The sequence below is a fragment of the Panthera pardus genome, unplaced genomic scaffold (assembly GCF_024362965.1).
Source record: "Panthera pardus isolate Hobbes unplaced genomic scaffold, ASM2436296v1 HiC_scaffold_27, whole genome shotgun sequence".
Taxonomy (NCBI): Eukaryota; Metazoa; Chordata; class Mammalia; order Carnivora; family Felidae; genus Panthera; species Panthera pardus.
Window position 1 is genome coordinate 93,117,791 of NW_026526843.1, and position 5,352 is coordinate 93,123,142.

The 5,352-nt window shown below is 42.2% G+C and overlaps 1 pseudogene; it reads left to right on the plus strand.

Moving 5' to 3' along the window:
* Positions 1 to 4,194: 4,194 nt before the first annotated feature.
* LOC109259329 (melanoma-associated antigen B16-like) lies at positions 4,195 to 4,826 on the plus strand (annotated as a pseudogene).
* Positions 4,827 to 5,352: the final 526 nt, after the last annotated feature.

The following is a 5,352-nucleotide window of genomic DNA, read 5'->3' on the forward strand; positions in this document are numbered from 1 at the left end:
CAAAAGAGCAAATTATCACAACCATATTCACACATGATATAGGTGTTGAAATTATGAAACAATTTAATATGAGTAATATATTAAGGTCTTTAATGGGCAAAGTAGATAACACACAAGAACAAATGTATGATGTACTCAGAGAGATAGAAACTCTAAGAAAAGAATCAAAAACGAATTCTAGAAATCAAAAACACAGAAACAAAAAGGAAAAATGCCCTTGACTGGCTCATTAGTAGACTCAACATATCTGAGGGTAAATTTTAAGATTCATCAACAGAAACTTCCCCAAGTGAAATGCAAAGAAAACTTTAAAAGGAGGAGAAAAATAGAACAGAAATTAAAATAATTTAAAAATAAGTAAAAATGAAAATAGAACTTCTCAAAATCTGCTGGCTATAGCTATGCAACAATGCATATGGAAATTTATAGTAAAATGTATATATAAGAACACAAGAAAGATCTAAAATCAACAAGCTAAGTTTCCACCTTAGGAAATGAGAAAGCAGAGCAAATTAAAGCAAGGAGAAGAAGAACTAAGGTAATAAAAATGAAAGCAGAAATCAACAACATTGAAAATAGGAAAATAGAGAAAGATCAATGAAACCAAAAGCTGATTCTTTTTAAAAGACCATTAGGGGAGCCTGGGTGGCTCAGTCAGTTAAGTGTCTGACTTCCACTCAGGTCATGATCTCATGGTTTGTGAGTTCCGAGCCCTACAATGGGCTCTGTGCTGTCAGGTCAGAGCCTGGAGCCTGCTTCAGATTCTGTGTCTCCCCCTCTCTCTCTCTGCCCTCTCCTGCTCACGCTCTGTCATTCTCAAAAATGAATAAACATTTTTAAAAAAACATCATTAAATTGATAAGAAAATATCAGACAAATCTCAACTGAGGAACATTATGCAAAATACTTGACAAGTTCTCCTCTCCACTGTCATGGTTGTTCAAAACAAGAAAAGCCTGAGGAACTATCACAGCTAATGAAGAGTCTAAGGAGACATGACTAACTGGTATCCTAGATGGAATCCTGGAGTACATAAAGAACATTCAGTAAAAACTAAGGAAATCTGGAAGAAGTGTGGACTTCATATAATAATGTATGAATATTGGTTCATTAATTGTGACAAGCGTACTAATGGAAGATATGAATAATAGAGAAAACCGGCTATAGCATATGTATATGAGAAATCTCTGTACTATCATCACATCTTCTCTGTAGGTCTAAAACTTTCATAAAATAAAGATTTATTAAATGAAAGACAAAAAATTAGCTATTACTGGAAATCCACTTGTTACATTTACAGAAAAATGTTTCTGTATTTCAACTTTTGGTCTTCATATATAATTCTCATGAACAATACTTAGACCGCCAATTATATATCTCAACACTCTCACCACTCCAAAACAAAATTTTCAGACAGTTATGCATTCATTTTAATTATAAGCTTAGTCATTTATTTGATTTTTCAAATAAAGAAAAATGCTATATAGTGAGTGCCTGTAAAGTCTGGAAATATTGGCAAATATATAAAATGCCATTGAGGACACATTCCATATGGAAAATATTAGTGAAATAATGTTATCTGAGTTTGCAGACTTTAGGGCCACTCTGAAGATTGATATAGTACATGCTTTAAGATACATTACTAATGGGGGGGAGAAAATTGAAAATCAATATGTACTTTATTACTATATATTTCTTTAATTTTTTTAATGTTTATTTATTTTTGAAGGAGAGAGAGACAGTGTGAGCAGGGGTGGGGCAGAGAGAAAGGGAGACACAGAATCCGAAGCAGGCTCCAGGCTCTGAGCTTTCGGCACAAAGCCAGATGCAGGGCTCGAACTCACAAGCTGTGAGAACATGACCTGAGCTGAAGTCAGACGCCCAATGGGCTGAGCCACCCAGGTGCCCCCTGTTTATTATTATACTTATGTAACAGTCATAAGCACATTTCTATCCATTCAGAATACATTTGTAAGGTTATATAGTGGTGGGAATGAGGGAGGAGACTGAAGATAAAAGACAATTTTGTTATGACTGTTATATTTGGAATTATTATAGTGAGGACATAGTCATTGAGCATCACTTCAATATTTTAACTTATCAGTAACAAATCACTTGCAAAACACTCCACCCCTCACTCTAATGCCTCAGTCATTCTGAGTACAAGGATGGAAACAGCTGATGTCAGTGTGAGTCCTTCTTCTGGCACAAACTGTGTGATCTTGGACATATCACCACCTCCCTGTGCTCCACACTCCCCATCCATAAAATGACAATTTCTAAGGTTTTTTCTTACTTTCCTATTCAATTATTTATCAAGTGATTACAAGTCAGAAGTCAGATAAGAGCATGATCCACCCAGTGGGCCTATGCTGATTGTTATAGCTGGTAACTGTAGATTATGTGATTGGATTAGATTACATCATATTACATTATAATGTTTCCAGTACATTACATCACAAGATTTCCAAGGGATATGGACAAAACTACCTTAAAAAATATGTCTACATGAGTCTCTATCCTGTAGAAAGTAAATCTTTTAGAAGAAAGATTCCCAAGAGTTTAAGTCTGGCTGGAGAAGAGACCTCCAATGAAAAGGGTGTGTGTGTGTGTGTGTGTCTTCTCTGACAGCCCAGCAGTGATTCTGGACAAATGCATTCTGTTGCAGCTTCCTCAACAAAAATCTAGCCTGGGACTCAGACTCAATCTCTAGGAGAGTTGTAGTCTGACAAATGTGCACAGATTGATTACTTCCTTAATCAGTCAAGGCATCTTAATTGAGGAAGAAATTAATCAACAGAACTGTGGCTGAGAGAAGGACACTGAATGAGAGCTGAAGGTGGCCACGCACTCTAGAAGAGAGAGAGCCCTGCAGAGCCACGCCCCAGCTATCAGCCCTGAGGTCTGGAATTACTGTCAGACTGAGGCACCCCCTCATTTCTTGTGGGGGCAGGGTGAGGATCTCAGGGAAATGAGGATCTCGCTCCAGGGATGGGTCCCAGTTAGGCAGAGAGAAAAGTCCTAGGCCTACAAGTACAGCTGAGGACTTGGACCAAGGATTGAGGGGATTGTCCACCTCCAGAAAAGAGAAAGAGCCACACCTCTCTTGTCAGCCTTGGAAAGCTTTACAGAGATGGACACAAGTGGTGCCCCTGAGTTTCTCCTCAGGAGTCGCAGGCCTCAGGGTTGTGGAGGCCTGGTCCAAGGGAGTAGCCTCAGGTCTGCAAATAGAAGATTCCCAGGTTCTGTCAGAGTTCACGTGAGGATCTTAATTATGATTAATTAAGGAGAAGTGAGGCCTGGCCTGAGGGGGCTTGGCCTCAGGTTAACAGAGGGGAAGTGACCTAGCACCTTGCAGGGGTCAAGGTGAATGCTCTGAGGACTGAGGGGACCACCCACCCCAGGTCCCACCCCTGCTGTTAGACCGAGGAAGCTCTGGGTAAATCTGTTATGATTAGGCACTCCCTGACTTCTTACTCAGGGGTCTCAGATTAGAGATTGCTTTAGTCTAAGGGGAGCAGCCCTAGTACAGGAGAGAAATGTTCCTATCCATGCCAGGAGTCAAGGTGAAGACCCGTAGTGAGGGCTAAGATGACACACCTCAGAAAAGAAGGGACCCCATAGACCTTCACCCTCGCTTGCCCTACCATAAGCCCTAAGAATGTTCAGTCTGAGATGGCTGGCTTCACCCTGAGGAGCCTTATCACTTCTTCTATCAGGTTATTATGAAACGGGTGGTTCAGGACAGGCGACCTGTGAGGCTCTAGAGCACTGCCCTCAGGAGAAGACCTGTGGAGATGGTGTCCATAAGAGCTGTTATGGTTAAGTTTGCCATATCCTCCATCTGTCTCCTAGGCTGTGGGCCTTCTTTGCCCACCCTCTTGCTGATGTTCCGGTGTGCTACCACCAACACCAGTCATCACGCCTCATGGGATAAGAGTCCATACTTCCCACACGAGCAAGATTTCAGGTTTATGATGAGACCCAGGGCCTGGAGGGTGCACAGGTTCCAGTGGCTGAGAGTGAGGCTGCTTCCTCCTCCTCTTTGCTGATCCCCTGCCCCATGGAGGAGGTTTCTACTCCTGGGACACACAGTAAGTACTTCCCAGGGTCCTCAGAGTTCCTACTCCTCTTCCACTGTCATCACAGCCATCTCACTGAGCAAAACCAGATGAGAGCTCCAGCAGCCAAGAGATGGAAAACCCAAGCACTTTGCAATCCCTGCCAGACACTGAGAACTTGCCCGTAAATCCTATAGGTGAACACGTGGAATTGTTAGTCAATTTCCTGCTGCTCTAGTATCAAATGAATGAGCCCATCAGAAAGGCAGACATGCAGAAGAATGTCATCAAAAAGTACAAAGGCCACTTCCCTGAGATCCTCAGGAGAGCCTCCGACTGCACAGAACTGGTCTCTGGCATTGATGTGAGGGAAGTGAACCCCACCAGCCACTGCTATGCTCTTGTTAACAAACTGGACCTCACCTAGGATGGAAGGCTGAGTGGTGAAGAGGGCATGTCCAAGACTGGCCTCCTGATAATTATCCTGGGAGCTATCTCCTTCAAAGGCAAGGATGTAACTGAGGAGGAAAACTGGGAATTGCTGAATATGATGAGTATTTATTCTGGGAAAAAGCACTTTGTCTTTAAGAACCCAATAGATTCATCAGAAGCTTGGGGAAAGAAAAGTACCTGGAATACCAGCTGGTGCCCAATAGTGATCCTCCGCACTATAAATTCCTGTGGAGCCCAAGGGCCCCTATTGAAACCAGAATGATGAAAGTGCTAGAGTTTTTGGCCAAGATCCATTGGAACAGACAACCCTAGGTGCTTCCAATTCCAGTATGTGGAGGCTTTGAGAGATGAGGAAGAGAGAGGCTGGACCACAGTTGGAGCCAGGGCTGGCAGTATTGCCATGTTCCATTGCCATGGAACCCTGCATGTTTACTGCATGTTCCAGTGCCAGATCCTGCAGCTCCTCCCACCCCTAGTGAGGTTGGAGGCAGATTCTTCACTTGGTTGTTGAAGAGGGAAGTCAACGTTTGAAATAGTGAAAGGCAGGAGTGGGATTGGAGGAAAACATTATATAACATCTGTGTGTTCCTATTGTACAAGGGTGACTGGGAGATTTATACCCTTCTTTGGTATTTTTCAAATGTTACTTCTTTTATAGGAAGTTTGATTAGCTTAAGAATCTAAGTTTATAAATGATGTTGTTCACACATTTATTACTGTTTATCAGATTTAAGAGTAAGAGATTTGTGGGGTGCCTGGGTGGCTCAGTTGATTACGCGTCCGATTCTTGATTTCGGCTCAGGTCATGATCTCATAGTTTGTGGGACTGAGCCCCACA